The 18,235-nt window shown below is 37.1% G+C and overlaps 1 protein-coding gene across 1 annotated transcript in view; it reads left to right on the forward strand.

Annotated features, from left to right (window-relative positions):
• ME1 (malic enzyme 1) overlaps window positions 1-18,235 on the forward strand; it is a 181,133-nt gene that overhangs the window by 46,495 nt on the left and 116,403 nt on the right. The window lies entirely within an intron of this gene.

Below are 18,235 nucleotides of genomic sequence, written 5' to 3' on the forward strand. Positions count from 1 at the left end.
TTGACATCTAAAAACTTACATCATAACTTTGAATACTTGCAAAAAATGCAGTTTCTAACATATTCAAATTATTGATATATTTTTCATGATATATATAGATGTTATTTTTCATTTAAATATATCCAAAGGAATACAGTCTTACATATTCTATTATCTATTTAAAATACATAAAAACAAATGATGTTTTAACAGAAATATTGTAATATCCATTTATCTCCTTGGATTTATATTTTCATTCCACTCCTATTGATGATAATATCCTAGTCTAATACATTTTAATGCTTGAAAGCTTTTATTGATTGTTATACTTCAGTACAATGAAACTATATGTATTAAGTGACATTAATGTTTTTATTCTCTGCAATTAAGTTTCAAGTGTTAAAATTTGTTAGGATTATTACTGGCATACAGGTGATCTAACAATAGATATGTGTATTAAATTTTGATTATTAACATAAAAAATAACTGTTTTGGAAATAAATTATTTAATGAAATGGGGATTTTTTCCCCTCCCGATTTGTTTACATCTAGACATATTAGCTATAGGCAGAAGATAATTCTTGAGATCAGTTTTATTCCTATTTCTTATACTTACGCATGTATGTGCTGCAAAACCTTATTCATGCAAATATATAGACAGGACTGGAGAGAATTTTGTTATAGTAATATCACTTAATTTTTTGAACTCTTTCCAAGTTATGTGCTAAAAATCATATAGAGCTACATCATAAACATTTATTTTGAATGACACACCAAATGACAACCCAATTACTTCCTCCTTCAAGTTGAAAACAAAAAATTAGAAACCATCTAATTTGCAAAATACTTTGTTACCCAGTTGTTGAGATTCACAGTTTTTTTAATTTCTGAGAAGTATCATAGAGTCTTTACCAAGACTTATTATATATATTATATATTACCAAATAGCTGCTAATGTCTGTTACTCTTTACTTGTTAGCATGTTGTCTAACCTGATATATTCAGAAAGCTTTGGGAAAATTGAAACATTAATTTCAATACTTCTTTTACAGTACAGACTTTTTAAATAGAAAATATCTATCTTATTTTTTTGTCACAACCTGGAAGTTGCAGATTTAGCTCATTCATGTAAGGTACTTGCCGTATACCCTTATTGGCCTGAATAGTCCTTTTTATCAAGTCTTTCAGCCGAAGACTTGCCAATTCAAAACATGTGTTAATATTTCTTTTTTTTAATATTATAAAGAACAATGAGAAATAATTTATAGATGGTTGATAATGAAAGTCCTTTCGTCAAGATTAAAATGGTACAGATAATTAAATTGACATCCATTTAGAAAGTAAAATATAAAACAAGATACTGGTATCTCATTCATTCATTATATGGCGAAATAATATACACCTCAATTTATAAGTTTTTATGAAGTAAAGAGTATGAAAGAAAGCATGATATTACTTGGCTAAGAGTGTATGTATGCATGTATTAAAATCTGGTTTTGGGCTTTTAGATATAATTATGTAAGAAATATATGTAAATAATAAATTCAGTAATTTTGTCAGATGTAATGGGAAACATACATAGTGAAAGAATACATATTGCTAAAAATGGGTTAATTTGGTAGATAATAATTTTACCCTTAAGACAAAGACATCAACAATATCTATTTCATTTGTTTGCCTGAGAAAGGCTTCATTTCTTTTACTTTTTTTGATGTATATTTTCACTGGGTATGTAATTTTGGGTTAAGTTTTTGTCCTCCTTTTTGAAACCAGCACTTGGAAAATATTCATCCATTGTTGTATCGAATGCATGGTTACTGATAAGACTGCTATAAACCTTATCTTTGGTTCTTTTGTAAATAATGTGTCTTTCTTTCCACTCTCTTCAAAATTTTCCCATTGTTTTCATTTTCAGCAGTTTGAATATATGTGCATAATGGAGAAAAAAATCTATTTTATATAATAGAATAATAGGGTTAACTGTAATAGGAATAAGTAGGTGATAAATTTGATAAAATTATATAATACCTTATTAAAAGGTACCCAGCATATCCAGAAATATTTAGTAATTTGGGGACGTATTCAGTGTATATTTAAAACAATCAATATTAATAACCATTTACTGCTTCCAGCTGTTTGAAAATTTCTTTCTTTCTAGTAGACATATCCTAACTATTGAGAGTAACTGAAAAGGTTATGCTTCTCCCTAAATATATGAGGGGAAGAAAATGCTTTTTCAGCGTGTGAGTCTTTTGCCCTTTGTTGGTGTCTCCATCAAGACTGAGGCCAGCTCCCACTGATTCACGCTATGCCTTGTCTGAATTACTAACCAAAATACTCTCATTCTAGTGCCACACTTTACTTGTAAGAGAATCACCAGTTCCAGTACAAACCCAAAAGTCTTCTACCTTGAGATAGTGCATTTTGGTAAAATCCAGGATAGGTAACTCAGTGTCTCTCTTTTATAAAATAGAAGGTCTGGTATAAAAGGAAAGAAAAACTGGATATTCTGCATGAGGGGATTAGTCTTTAGAGAACCACACCAGGTTGTATTAGATCAATTATAGGAAACAGAGAAATAGAAGGTAAATATCTGGAAATTGATTCCCTTGAAACTATTCATATATTTGTTCTCCTTATACAAATACTTCTTAGCCACATTTGTCAGTCTTAGGGCTTTAAGAGCAAGTGTTCAAAGGAGACTGGAAACAGAGTTGCTAGTCTGTCTTTCATTCATTCTAGATTTTATTTATTTGAGAGACAGTTGCTAGCTTCTCATGAATTGCTTAGAAATTAGCACAGTGTTACTTTTGGCATATTCTGTTGGTCAAAGCAAATCAAGGAGGGAACATAGATCCCACTTTTCTATGGTAGGAGTGTCAAAGCATCTGTGGCCAACTTTAACCTGCTACTATTTACTGAACGGTCTGTTAGGTCACTGTAGTGAAGTCATGCACAAAACACACATGACAGTTTGCCTGATGAAACAGATGGTGTCGTGGAGGAGATGAGCCCTAAACAAGCAATTTGTGACAAGCACTGTGATGGGAGAGCACACAGTACTAGGGCATTGGAGGAGGGGTCCCTAACACAGATGGAAATGGAATTGAGGCCCAACTCCCAAAGGAAGTAACCTGAGAACTCTATTATGTTAAGTTAATGCTGTTTAATTTTGTCCTTTAATTTTCTGGAAGTCTTATTGAGTGGTGATCATACAGCTTCGGCTTTTTGAAAGCGTATTTCTCACTTACACTTGACTTAAAGGAAACCAGTGACAGATTTCCAGTGATAGTATAAATTTGAATTTGTGAAAGGATGGTCTAAATGTGAGGGAAGATGGTCAGTGTTTGGTTCTTGGAGTAAGACTTGCTTCAGTTTCTTAGGATCCAGCAGTGGCAACCTCCCCTGGAAAATTCTTTGGAAAAGTAGCCTCATATTAAAAGAATTTACTTGAACTATATTTGGCAGTATACCAAGTCTGCCCATGTGGCTTATATTTTTCTGTTGATGAATTTTCTTTCTCTGAAAAGGAAAAAAAAAAAAAAGAGGCTACCTAGGGACAATGCCTGTACACAGCAGTATTTTTCTTTTAGGTTAATAAAGACCTATCCCTGAAATTCTCAGCATATATATATAATGGGTCTCTCAGTTTTCTTTAATATTAGAAAAGGAAATGAGACTAATTGGCTAAATGCTTTGATCACTAATTTTGGGTTTAGATAAAATAGCCTGCAAGAATACTTCCAAAGAAAGTAAAGATTAGCAAAAGGAAACGCTTCTGGATAAAGGCCCGGAGTTAAGGCTGTGGGATTTACTTTATTAGCTATTTGAAAGGAACCCCAAAGCAAAGCTTCAGCTAAGAAGTTGTTGCTATCCAAGAATGCTGTTTATCAGAGAAATGAGAATGAAAGAATTAAACTCTAGTCCATTTATAGCAACAAGATGATTAATAGAGGTTGTTACATTAATGTAGAGATTCCCTAAAGATTTTGGACATGGGATCATGAGCTCAAGTGGGTAAATTTCATGTAAATACTGGGGCAGATCTTAATGGTCTGAATAAAATGTTATATGTGTAGGAGAAGTTGATTTCATTGTTTTCATTGCTGCTATTTGTCCTCTGTGCTTTGACTTCTTGCATGAAATCAGTGGCATAACTGTAGTGCCATCATGGAGTGTCTCTATTATTTCCGTTCTTGGATCCCACTGCAATAGTCAGTTTATACTGGCCTTGGATAGGATTCTCATTCCATAGACATCAAGTAACTGGACGATTTTATTTTTTTTAAGGATTTTTTTCCCCCTTATGTTGCCAAAAAATGTTTGATAGGATATATATTTTTTCCCTTAAAAGTGAGAAGAGTTTTCCCCTTAACTTCTTTGCTACTCTTAGTGATTAGGGAAGGAACTTGAGATACCAACCTAGATGCAAGACTAGGTAATTATTCTATTCTGATAGAATAATTGCTGGTTCAGACAGGGTAAGTAAGATGGATGCTTGGCAGGTAATCAGTGCCATTGCAATTGTTTTTGTGTACAGGAATTTACCGTTTTATGGTCTTTTCTCCATCTTTCTCTGTCTTCATTTTAGCTTCTTCTTAGCTCTGGGTATTTTTAATTTTCTTCATTATAATGTCATATTCAAAGAATTTTAGTCCATCCAGCAGATAATTCTGGTGTCTTTGTTACCACTGTCTCTACTACAAGGGAGTTTAGGAGAAACAAGTATCACATAAGGGACTGAACACAAGGTAGTTAGGGTGACTGGTTTTGTGCCCAGCAGAGATAAATTATAAAATTTATTGTGCCTTTTTTTGCTCGTCATATAGTATCTTGGAATAATAATAGGACAGAACGAGAAAAACCTGGCTATGTTAGCTACTTTATTTCCTTAACTTCCAGTATCACAGAAAATCTTTAAAACTTCTACAATCTTCCTAAGCTTTCCTTTAATATTGAAGAGCTTCTACAAATGCAAGCACGAATGGCTTATGTTTTATCTAAGTTTTTATTTTTATTTTTTTTAATCTAATTATTTATATGAGAGAGAAAGAGTGCTCACAAGTAGGGGAAAGGGCAGAGGAAGAGAACAGCTAAGCCAGCTCCTGCTAAGCACAGAACCCTACACCGGCCTCAATCTCAGGAGCCATGAGATCAGGGCCTGAGATGAAACCAAGAGTTGGATGCTTAACCAACTGAGCCAGCCACGTGCCCCTAAGTTTTTATTTTTGATTGAGGTTTTAAGAAATAGTCATTTATACTTTTTGTAATTATCCTATAATATTTAAGAATTATTACCTTTTTCCTTTATGTCTCCTCTACTGCATCCTTTAAAAACTCATCTTTTGATGGTTTCCTTTTTTAATTTTTTTTTTGAAGATTTTATTTATTTCTCCCCAGACAGAGATCACAAGTAGGCAGAGAGGCAGGCAGAGAGAGAGAGAAGGAAGCAGACTCCCTGCTGAGCAGAGAGCTTGATGAGGGCTCGATCCCAGGACCCTGGGATCATGACCTGAGCCAAAGGCCGAGGCTTTAACCCACTGAACAACCCAGGCGCCCGATGGTTTCCTTTTAAAACATTAAATTCTCTTTGCTGTTCTTTGAAGCTTCTTTAAAAAATTACCCATGATCTGCTTAAATATAATTGTACTAAGGTTGATTTGATTAAAAATATATAGGACTTTGATTTAATAACTGCCAAGTTTTGACCTGTGAAAGGGCATATTTCCTTCTCTGATGTAACTTAATTAGAGCAAAATCCATCGTGTGTGTAGTACTGGGAATATGAACTCCAGCAGCTGGAAGGTCTTGGGGCCCATCTTAGAAATCTGCCTACCACACTGACTTAACCTTCTCAGGAGGATTAAGACTAGAAACAGAACTTTAAACGTTGTCCTCCATAAACAAAACAGATTCACAAGATTATCATTGCACAGCAAAATCAACTAGTTACACCATGAAAAATATCACTCGTGTTATTAAAATTAGGATCTTATGTGATGATGGAAAACCTTACTTTTAGAAGCAGGGTACTCGAGGAAATGGGAAATCTACCTTTCTTTTCTGGCCTCAATTAAAAAGTTTCTTTACTTCTGTAATAGAATTGGTATTCAGTCCCAAAAATGTCACCATCCATTGTCCCTCACACCTTCTGCTGAGTCCCTCTTCATTGATAGGCTCCATCTTATCACAGTTTTGTTTCTGAGTTATCCAGACCGAAGCCTGAACCACTTTTTCATTTTTCTTTTAAAGCTAGTGTGATCCTATAATTCATGATTCTTCCTCAGACCTAGTCGCTCTGGTTCCCTTATTATTTCTCAAGTCCTTTGCCGTCTTGAAGATCTGTTGCTCCTGTATTAACACAGATCTCACATTGCTGATCTCTTGGCCTCTGGGTGTTCCATGTCCTTGAGCTGCGCATTGGCTCTGCTTCTTGCTATATTTTCCCAGGGAGGTCTCCCCTAAATTTTGAGTTCTTCTGTTTCTTGGTCTTGTCGTTTTCAAAAGACCTCCAAAACTACATGGATTGACCTCAGAGCTCCTGAGTCTTCTGCATTCCAGTTTTTCTTTGGTTGGTTGGTTTCTAGCACTTTACCCACCACCATTGGGCCAGCTGGTGCCACAGTCACATCTGAATGACCTTCTTTTCTCCTTTCCTATAGCCTTTCCATAAACTCTCTATTTTCATCTTTTCTTTCTATAAGAAAAGCAGAATTCCTGACTTAAAGAGTTCATGATCTGGTAGAATAGACATATAAGAAAGTGAAAAACTGTATGACAAATCTGATAAATGTTATAATAGAGAAAAACAGCTAGGTTCTATGGATTGCAGAGAGAGTCCAACTTCTCTTGAATGGGGGTCAGGAAATAGTTCCAAGAGGAGGTAACGCTTGAACTGCCTCTGATAAGCAATTAGGAGCTAGCCTGGCAATGAAGAGGAACTGGAGGTACTGGAGGGATGCCTAAATGAATCCCTAAAAGATCATCCAGAGTTGGAAACTAGATAGTTCTCAGGCTGAGTTAGTTGATCAAATGCCAAAAGCAAGGATGGGACCAAAAAGGGAGAGAGATCAGACATTCAGCTGAAGCTGAGGCAAAGGGGACTTCAAAAATTACTCCAAGGCAGGGAGCAAAACAAAGTCCCTAGGCCTTCACTGTACAGTAGATTGAAAAGGGAGCTTTTTTGAACCTGGAGAATGCCAGCATTTAATGAAGAGGACTAAGTAGCTAGAGGGTGACAGCATGAGGATAGACTAGACCAGAGGACAGCAATATTGACACACTAGTCACCAATGAGTAATGGAAGGAAGTTTATTGGTGGATAGCTAGGAGCTGGAAGTCTCTTTCCTCAGAGATTTATGCTGATCTGAGGATAGTGTAGAGGGGTGGGGATGGGGGAATACGCAGTAGATTTAATGGGTAATCTAAGAATAGCCAGTAGAAGATGCTTAAGAAAGTCATGTTGAGTTGTGAGGACCCAGCTGACACTGGAGAGACTGTGAGGTGTTTGTTTTTTTGTTTTTATTAAAGCTTAAAATTCCAGTATAGTTAACATACAGTGTTGTATTAGTTTCAGATGCACAATATAGTGATTCAACAATTCTACATATTACTTAGTGCTTACCCTGATAAGTACCCTTCCCCCCCCCCCCCACCCACCTCTCCTCTGGTAACCATCAGTTTGTTCTCTATAGTTAAGAGTCTGTCTCTTGGTTTGTCTCTCTTGTTTTTACCTTGACTCATTTGTTTGGCTTCTTAAATTCCACGTATGAATGAAATCATATGTTATTTATCTTTCTCTGACTTATTTCACTTAGCATTTTACTCTCTAGCTCCATCCATGTCCAATGAAATGACAAGATTTCACTCTTTTTGTGGCTGAGTAATACTCCATTGTATATACATACCAAGTCCCTTTTATCTGTATGGATGGGAGACCTGAGATTTTAATGACTCGGACACAGCTGAGTGAATGGCCTTTTCTTTCTCCCTCTCTCCCTCCCTCCCTTTCTTCTTTCCTTCTTTTCTTTCTTCCTTTCCTACTTTCTTTTCCTTTTTAAGATTTTATTTATTTATTCATGAGAGACAGAGAGGCAGAGGCAGAAGTAGGGGGAGAAGCAGATTCCCGGCAGAGCAGCGAGTCCAATGAAGGACTCGATCCCAGGACCCAGGATCATGACTGGAGCTGAAGGCAGACATCTGCTCAACCAACTGAGCCACCCAGGCGCCCCAAATGGCCTTTTCAAGCATCATTTTCCTATAGGGCCTGAGGAAAAGAGAAGGCAAATAGATTGATTTAGATTTGGAGGTTTTCCGAAAGGGTGTCATGGAAAGAGAGGAAGGCAAGGTAGTTAAGAATAGTTGGCAGAATGGTTAAAATTTAGTTGAATAAAGAAGGAAATTCAGTCAGAATTGACTGATAAGTTGAAGAAGAAAAAAATAAAAGCAGGTGTCAAAAGACATTAAAGAGGTCAAAGTGTAGTTATAGCAGAAGTGTGATAATTGGAAAAGTATGAGGTGGAATATTAGATATTAGATCCTCATACCACAGATTATATAGTATTTATAGAGTATATACTTCCTGATGAAGTCAGGACTTTGTATGCTTCAAAGAAATGTAAGAAATCTAAAAGAAAAATCACTTGTTTCATTGTATATAAATAGGAAACAACAACAGACAAAAGTGAAAGATAAAAAAATTAGGAAAATAATTTCCACAAGTATGATGAGCTGAGGACATGGAAATACTTCTCTTTTAAAAAAAATTTTTTTTAATTTGGAAGTATTTCTAAGATAAAAATCCTTAATCTATAAAGATGTGCTAGAGGTTGGTATTCTTCCAGCAGCTGAGGATAATTATAGCTTCTTTCTACACATTCATTGCCATTTTCTCATGTTCCTCCAAGGTGACAGCAGCAGTCTGGCCGCCCGCTCCCTCTGCTTCATGGTGCCTCAGTCTGTGATGCAAAGCGTGGGGACCTGGCCTGGAGTGTTGGAGCTTGGGCAGGGTTAAGAACACCCACACAGAAGGGCAGTTTGACTTAGGGTGTGAGAGCCACGCAAATTGAAGGGAGTGTTCCTGTAGGAGGATGGTCCGGTGCTGGGTGTCGGAGCCCCAGTGGATGGAGAGGAAGGCTGCCTACTTCAGAGATGGGATTCTTAGTGAAGTGAGCAGGGCGATTGCACAGGGAGGGGCCAAAACTGGTTTCATCCAAGAGGACAGTAAGTTAATACGTGAAGCATAATGGGACCTGGGTTTCTCACTACAGGAGAAAATTGTTGTAAGTGTGAAACCTGAAGGAGGAACACTAGAATGAACCTTCTGGTGTTGAATTGGAATTGAGGGTATTAGTATGAACATACAGTTTTCAGTGTATAGATAGGTAGGATGGGTAGCTACAGAAATGTATGTGTGTGTGTATGTATGTATATAAACACATACACATATTAAGTTTGTATGTGTATACATGTATTGTTTTTTCTGTCCATTGAGTTGCTGTGGGAGCAGCCATACCCCAGTAACAATGAGCACACCTGACACTAAGTACCATTTGCATCAAAAGGAAACAGAGCTCCTTAGAGAAATGGCTGATTTAGGGCTGTACCAGGATAATTAAAGGGGAGCTTAGGACATCATGTACTGGTAAGGAAGCAAGTGCTCAAAGCGGGGGAGAGGGGGACGTGTCCAAAGGACACAGCAGCCCACTTGAAGGGGTTGCTGCTGGCCACATCTGGGACATTTTGAGCCTCAAATAAATATTTGCTATGGATTAAAACAGATTGAATAAAATAAGAAATTTAAAAAAATAAATAAAATATTTAAAAAATACAGTAAGTCTTGCTCTCATAAATAAATAAATAAGAAACAGGAGGCCACATTGATACAAATAAATACATGGATAAACTGAAAGTGGGGCCAAGGAACAGAGAGTTTTGAAGCATCATATCATAAAATGCTTGTTAATTCCAAAGGGAAAAAAGAGTAACTTTGCAGTGAAAAAGCCAGGAAGACACGACCTTAAACAAGTGATCAGAGTGAATTTCACCAATAATGGGACAAGCCAGGAGCAGCGCTACCAAGAAGGTCAGTGAGAGGAAGCCAGTATCACCTCTGTGAGATTCCTGCAGTGGATGTATGGTCTGAATCTAGTCATGGGGAAATAGCTCACAAACCCAAATAAGAGTGACATTCTAGAAAACACTGACTTGTAAGTTTTAAAGTATTAAGGTCTTGGAATTCATGGAAAGACTGAGGAAATATTCCACATAGAAGAGGACCGAGTAAACAAGACACCTAAGCACAAGAAGGGATTTGGAGCTGGACTTTTCTTATGCAGGACGTCATGGAGACAAATGGTGTAATGTGAATGGTGTCTGAGAATCAGAGGCTAGTAATGTGTCTGTATTAATTTTCTGATTCTAATTATGTAGGAGAATGTTTTGTTTGTAGGAAATGAGCTAAATTCGTGGTGATGAGACATCATGTTGGCTACTTGACCTTCAAATAGTTCAGGAAAAAACAATTCTTAATATACTTAGAAGAAATTGGGGCACCTGGGTGGCTCAATTGTCTATGTATTCAACTTTCAATTTCAGCTCAGGTCATGATCTCGGGGTAGTGGGACTGAGCCCTGTGTCAGGCTCTGCACTGAGCATGAAGCCGCTTTAGATTCTGTCTCTTCCCCCTTGCCCCTTCCCCCCGCTTACATGTGTTCTCTTTCTCTCTCTCAAAACACTCTCTCTCTCTCTCCTAGACTTCTTCTAAGTATTTACTGTGGGAAGATAATATTGATCCATGCCTTCTTAACACTGTCCTTCCTTCCTTGACTTCCCTTGACTTTAGAAACACTGGTTGTCCAGTTAGATCGTTTTCTTTCTCTCATCTGTTCTGTCTTCCCTCCCTCCACCTCCCTCCTTACCTTTTCTTCCTTCCTTCCTTCCTTCCTTTCTTCCTTCCTTTCTTCTTTCAGGACTCTTCTTAGTCATTCTGTTCTTTATATGGATACTAGTTTGTAATGATTTCCCCTTGGCCTTTCCTTCTTTCTTCTTTGGCAATCTATTCTATTCCTTTCAACTCTTAGGCATATGCCTCTTAACTCTGTATCTTTACCCAAGGTAGCTCCTAATTAAACCTACATATTACCTTAACTTAGGTTTTTGTTTGTTTGTTTGTTTGTTTGTTTGTTTGTTTTTTTAAACACTTCTTTCCCTAACAGCTCAGATCTGCTGATAGAATTCAACTTTGGGCTGACTCCTAAGACTCATTAGTGCATACTCATATTTTGTGAAAAATACGGGGTCTAATTTTCTTATTTCAAAAGATCAAAAGATTGTAAAATGAGCTTCTGTATGGAAGAGAGGATTCTTACAGAAAATTGTAGAGTGGTTACCTCCTTCAGGAGCAGGGTCATGAACTAATTTCCAGAAGAAAATACAAGTCTAGGTATAATAGAAGGTTGCATGAAATTTAATTCTGTTTTGATATGAAATAAACTTAATTAGGGATGTTATCTGAGACAACATGAAGAAGTAATATCTCACAAATCTGTTTTGAGAGTGCAATGTATACAATGTTAGAGGTTATGAGAAAAGTTTGAACTATGTTCATGAGAAAATGATTTGTATTTTAAAATTATCTTAGTCCTGACATGAAATAGATATAGAAGCATAAGTATTTTTAATTGGCATGTTTAATATACTTCAAATAAAAATTAAGTATTCTAAACAAATTGACCAACAAGAACATAAATGGAGAAAAAATGTTTATTGACATTCCATTCATTTTTTAAAATGTCATTGATAAATAATCTTCTGAAGTTTTCATTTTATAACTGTAACTCTGTGTATATGTTGAGGATTCATGTTTCATATTTATCTCTATACCAGCAAGTATAAGTCATGTCCTGCTGACTTTTGGGTATCTCATTAGGTTTCTAATCAAGGAGACATTCCATGATGTTTTGCAGATTATTCTCTCAAAATGCTTGACTTCAGTGGGACATCACAGATCCTTCATTTATTGAGCTCTCTGGAAGAGTAAGCACATCAGTGGTGCCTGGGTGGCTCAGTCGGTGTCTGACTCTTGACTCTCTCAGGTCATGATCTCAGGGTTGTGGGATTGAGCCGCTGGGCATGGAGCCTGATTACAACTCTCTTCTCTGTCTCACCTCCTCTCCCACCACCTCCTTCTCTCTCTCCTTCCCTCTCTTTAAAAAAAAAAAAAAAAAAAAAAAAAGTTAAGCACATTAATCACAAATGAATCTCTGCTCAGTGTAAGAGATTACAGGTGACCAAATGTCTCTTACATTTAATTGATATAAGTTTTAATATCATTCATTGTCCTCCTCATTTAAAAAAAAATACTATTTCCTGAGACTAGTGGTGCTTGAAAAGTCTTGGCTAACTAACAAGTTCCCAAGAAATATTATTTAATGGTATATTGCCAAGAACATATTAGATAATTCAACAAAATTGCCTTCTTTAAAAAGTCCAAATATATTTCATTTTAACTTTAGAATAATTTATTGAGTTCTTGTTGGTTGCAGGGATGTGACAGGGATCCAAAAAAAAAAATATGTTACTTTATAGAGCTTATTATCATCTTGGAGAAACAAAATAAATTCATCTTTAAAAAAAAAAAAACCAGGAAAGGATATAATTTAGTGCCAACTTGGTAAATTAATGTTTTTGTTGAGTCAGAAAGTCATAGATAATCTGCCTGTTAACATTTACTATCATAATATAATTTTCAGTTACTTAAGTCAATGTAAGTCTGGGTTTATTTCATGTTTTCTGTACTTTAAAAAAAAATTAATTTTAGAAGCCTTATTTTTAAGTACTAAAGTCAGCATGTATTGTTGGACTCAAACCCAGCACAGTTACAGGCATTGGGGTTCTAAAGGTGAGCAAAATAGACTATTTGCTTAAGGAACTTGTTGCATTGTGTATGTATGTGTACTGGGCAGGGGGTAGGGTAAGATCATTTCAAATAATTGGAAATACTGTGAAGATGATCAAAATGTTAGGGTGAAGGTACTTGAATTGCTGTTATCAGAATGGGGCCTGAATGATGAGAGAAGTTAACCAGTTGGCTAAATTTGGAACCAGTTGGAACTTAACCAGTTGGCTAAGTTTGGAACTCAAAGAAGTGGTCTAGGTTGAAGAGAGAAGTTTGAGAGTTGTCATTATGAGCATGATATTTAAAGCCCTGTCAAACACAGTTGAGAAGTCAAAAAAGATGAGAGTCAAAAGTTGACCTTTGTCTTTAGCAGATGTGAGTCTTCAGTGACTTTGGTAAGAGTTGTTTCTGTGGAGCAGTGAGGGAGAAAAGCCTTATTAAGAGATTGAAGAAAAAATAGGAGGTAAGAAAGTAGAGACAATAAGGAAAAAAATTGTCTTTGAGGGGTTATGTTATGAAGAGAGGAGTAGCAGACAAAATCCAATTTTTACAAAAGATAGATATTATCAGGGCAGGTTTTTATAAGAATAATCCAGTAGAGAAAGTGATGTTATAGCATAGAGATGAGTAATTGTAGGAGTGAAACCTTTGAAAAGCTGACCTGGAATACAGTCTAGAGCACATGTAAGACAGTGGCCTTGATAATAGGAAATTTCTTCCAATACAACATGAGGGAAAGCAGAAATGCAGAGGCAACACAATGGAGAAAAGGTATTCTTTTCAATAAATGGGCTGGAACAACTAGATATACACATACAAAAAGATGAATCTAGGCAGACTTTATATCTCTCACAAAGATCAATTGAAAGTGGATCAGAAACAGAGGGGCCCGGGTGACATAGATGGTTAAATGTCTGACTCTTGATTTCAGCTCAGCTCATAATGTCAGGGTCATGAGATCGAGCCCTGCTTCAGGCTCTGTGGTGAATGTGGAGCCTGCTTAATAATTCTCTCTCTTCCTCTCCCTCACTGCCTTCCATCTTCTGCTCACAGTCATGTTGTCTCCCAGAAAAAAAAGATTACAAACCTAAATGTGAAATGTAAAACTATAAAAGTCCTAGAAAATAACAGAAGATAGTATAGGAGAAAATCTAGATGGCCTTGAATATGGTGATGACTTTTTAGATACAACACCACAGGCATGATCCATTGAAAGAAAGAATGGATAAGCTGGAATTCATTAAAACTTAAAATGTCTGCATTATGAAGGATACTGTCAGGGTTGCCTGGCTGGCTTATTTGGTAGAGCATGTGACTCTTGGCATGGGTTCAAACCCCATACTGGGTATTGAACTTACCTAAAAAGAAAAGGCACGGTCATGAGAATTAAAAGACAAGCCACATACTGGGAAAAAGTATTTGCAAAAGATGTATCTGATAAAGGACTATTATCTAAAATATACAAATAACTTAAAAATCAACAATAAAAAAACAAACCAATTTAAAAATGGGCTTAAAGATCTTCATAGGCACCTCACCAAAGAAGATCTATATTGATGGCAAATAAGCACATGAAAAGATGTTCCACATTGCACATCAGGGAAATACAAACTAAAACAGTACCAAGATACCATTACACAATTATTAGAATGATCAAAATGCAAAACCCTGACACCACCAGGTGTTGGTCAGGATGTGGAACAATAAGAACTCTCATTCATTGCTGGTGAGAATGCAAAATGATACAGCCACTTGTGGATTGAATATTTGGAAGAGTTTGTGAATTCTTACAAAACTAAACCTACTCTTTTTTTTTTTTATAAAGATTTTTTATTTATTCATTTGACAGAGGGAGCACAAGCAGGGGGAGCAGCGGGCAGAGGGAGAGGGGGAAGCAGGCTCTCCATTAAGCAAGGAGCATGATGCGGGGCTTGATCCCAGGACTCTGGGACTGTGACCTGAGCTGAAGGCAGACACCTAACCGACTGAGCTACCCAGGAACCTCAAACTAAACCTACTCTTATCACATGATCCAGTAATTCCATTCCTGGTATTTACCCAAAGGAATTGAAAACTTATGGCCACATAAAAACCTGCACACAAATGTCTTCAACAGCTTTGTCATAATTGCCAAAATTTGTGATCAACCATGATATACTTCAGCAGGTGAATGGGTAAACACAGTGTAGTACATCCAGACAATGGAATATTACTCAGTGCTAAAAAGAAATGAGCTTTGAAGCCATAAAAAGACATGGAGGAAACTTAAATGCATATTACTGTGTGAAAGAAGCCCATCTGAAAAGACCATAAACTGCATGATTTCAACTCTGACATTTTAGATAAGGGAAGTGTGTGGAAACAGTCCAAAGATGAGTGGTTGCTAGGGGCTTGAGAGGGAAGGACAAATAGGTAGAGCAGGGAGATCGTTCCGAGCAGTGAATCTGTTCTGAGTGATACTACAGTTGTGGATACATAGCACTATGAATTTGTCCAGACCGCCAGAATGTACAGCACCAAGAGTGAACCGTACGTTTGGTGCCTGGGTGGCTCAGTGGGTTAAGGCCTCTGCCTTCGGCTCAGGTCGTGATCCCAGGGTCCTGGGATAGAGCCCCATGTCGGGCTCTCTGCTCAGCAAGGAGCCTGCTTTCTCCTCTCTCTCTCTCTGCCTGCTTCTCTGCCTACCTGTGATCTCTGTTAAATAAATAAATAAAATCTTAAAAAAAAAAAAGAAAAAGAGTGACCCATAATATAAACCTTGTGCTCTGGCTGGTAATGATGTGTCCATGCCTGCTGTGGTATGAGGAATGTTGATAATGGGGAAGGCTAGACATGGTGGGGGCAGGAAGTTTATGAGAAATCTCTGAACCTTCTGCTCAATTTTACTGTGAACCTAAAGCTGCTCTAAATAATGAAGTCTATTTAAAAAGATGCAGTTGTATTAATAGAGTTTATATTAGAAAGAGGAAGCAGTTTTCACCCTATTGAGTCTATTCCTGTTTGAAATTAAGATTTGATGATCAATTAAAAAAAAAAGATTTGATGATCAACTGAGTGTGAGAGGGAGATACATGTAGGTGAGGAGAAATGAGGAAGTGTGAAATGGCTTCTCAGAGACTGCTAAGTTGAAGTTGCTAGGAAGTCATAGTGGTAAACTTCGCAAAAGAAGAGTGCCAACGTGGGGGTACATGACTGGCTTAGTCGGAAGCGTGTCCAGCTCTGGATGTCATGAATTCAAGCCGATGTTGGGTGTAGAAATTATTTAAATAACAAAACTTAAAAAAAAGAAGAGAATGAATTTGAGAATTTTGGCCATAGATAGGATGTGAATCTTAACGTTATTTTGTAATTTTTCTATAACAGTACTTTCACCAAACGGAAGCAGGTTGGATGTCTTTTACCTATATTGTGGTCTTGAAATACCATTTTCTACTAAAAGAAACCAGGACTTCTTAGAGAAATGGCTCATTTCAGTCCTGAGGCAGACATTTTCAAGACAACAAGGAACATCTTGTCGTAACAGAGAACAAGGAAGCTGTCAAAAACTATCATCATCCAGTGCCCCTTGTCTCAGTCGGTTAAGCATCTGACGCTTGATCTCTGCTCAGGTCTTAATCTCAGAGTCATGAGTTCAAGCGCTGAATTGGGCAAACCAACTAATTATAGTCATGTCAAAAGGACTCTGAGGCCAACATGTAGAGTCTTCCACTGGTTAAGTATGAGACAATTTAAGTATCAATAAAGAAAATAACTGCAGTGGATTAAAACATATCAGATATGTTTAAACCCATGAGTTCATGTGGATCCAAAACATAGACGCACATAACACATACACAACCCACGCATGCATTTAGACACACACACACACACACACACTTTAGTGGAGACTCTTGAAGGATTCTAGCAAGTGAGCTCTCTTTTTTTTTTTTTTTTTTGAGCTTTATTTTAGAGAGAGAGAAAGAGAGCATTTGAGCAGGGGGAGGGGCAGAGGAAGATGGAGAGAGAGAGAATTTCAAGCAGACTCCCTGCTGAATGTGGAGCCCCATTTGGGGCCCAGTCTCACCACCTTGAGGTCATGACTTGAGCCGAAGTCAAGAGTTAGATGCTTAACCAACTGAGCCACCCAGGTGCCTGACAAGTGAGCTCTTTATTTCAAAAACTGACAAGTAAAGAGAAAGAATCCAGCATTTGTATCAGCTTTATCATTGGGTAACCAAACAATAGGTATGGTGAAATTTCTCTTTAAATAAGAATTTCAGCAAGTAAATTAGGAATAATTGACAGAATTAGAATATTCCATTTTGTAACCCCTAATGAATTAAGGAATTTAGATATTAAGCATTGCCAGTGTTAAAATCACATAAAGGACTACAATATACTGTGACTGAACCAATGTGAGTTCCCTCCTTGTTGAATCAGAAACAGCACCCTGTTGAGTTGACACACAAATTTGTGGTAGATAAGGAGATCACCCGGAATAGCTTCCAAAACCATGACTACCCAAGCAAGGGTGAATGGGTGCCTTTTATTTTGGGGTGGGGTGAATATTTAGATAGGGAAGCTTTATCTTTGAAAGTAGAGGCAGGCAGAAGGTGGCGTTTGTGCCATTAAGGAAACAGGCCTATACACACATTGTACGTTGTGTAAATGAGGCTCGGCTGGTGCCCCTCCTTCAATATAGATTTTAGTATCTATTAACCAGATAAAGATAGTTGTTGATCATTTTAGAATTCACTGCATGTTCCAATGAAAGACCCCCCCCTCGTCGTTAAGTAATTAACTGCTCTTTTGTTGTGTAAAAGTACCCCTCCTCCCCTTGCAATGAAAAGACCCTTCCCTTTCACCATCTGTGCAGATGCAAGTCAGGGGTTAAGTTCAAGGCTGATCTGGCTGGTCTGGGCCAGTTTTGCCAGACCAGTTGCTATGGCTTAAGAGATGGTTTTGCTTTTCATATGCCTAAGAGAGAAGGTGGAAAGAGGAGCTTTAGGAATAATGTGGGACAAAGGTTGGTGAGCACAAGCAGGTGGACAATAAATATCAGGTCTTGGGGTCTAGCTAGTGACAGTACTATACATCTTCTGATAACACCAGACCATGAGGTATCTTGTTAAAAAATGGATATGAATCTGGTTAAGCTTTTAGATTCAATTACCAATTTCTCAAGAAGTAGGGAAGAAAGATTAATCTGTTAATCTATACCATAGGAATGTAATCAGCAAAATCCAGATTATGGGAAGCTTTAGAAGATAAATTGTAGTGTCTAGGGATGGCTTATCATTTGGATGCTAGAACTATAAATCAAATGATGCCGTAAAAGTCAGGACAGCTGTTACTCTTAAGAGGAAGTGGTTTTGATTG

The sequence above is a fragment of the Mustela nivalis genome (assembly GCF_964662115.1).
Source record: "Mustela nivalis genome assembly, chromosome: 5".
Classification (NCBI taxonomy): Eukaryota; Metazoa; Chordata; class Mammalia; order Carnivora; family Mustelidae; genus Mustela; species Mustela nivalis.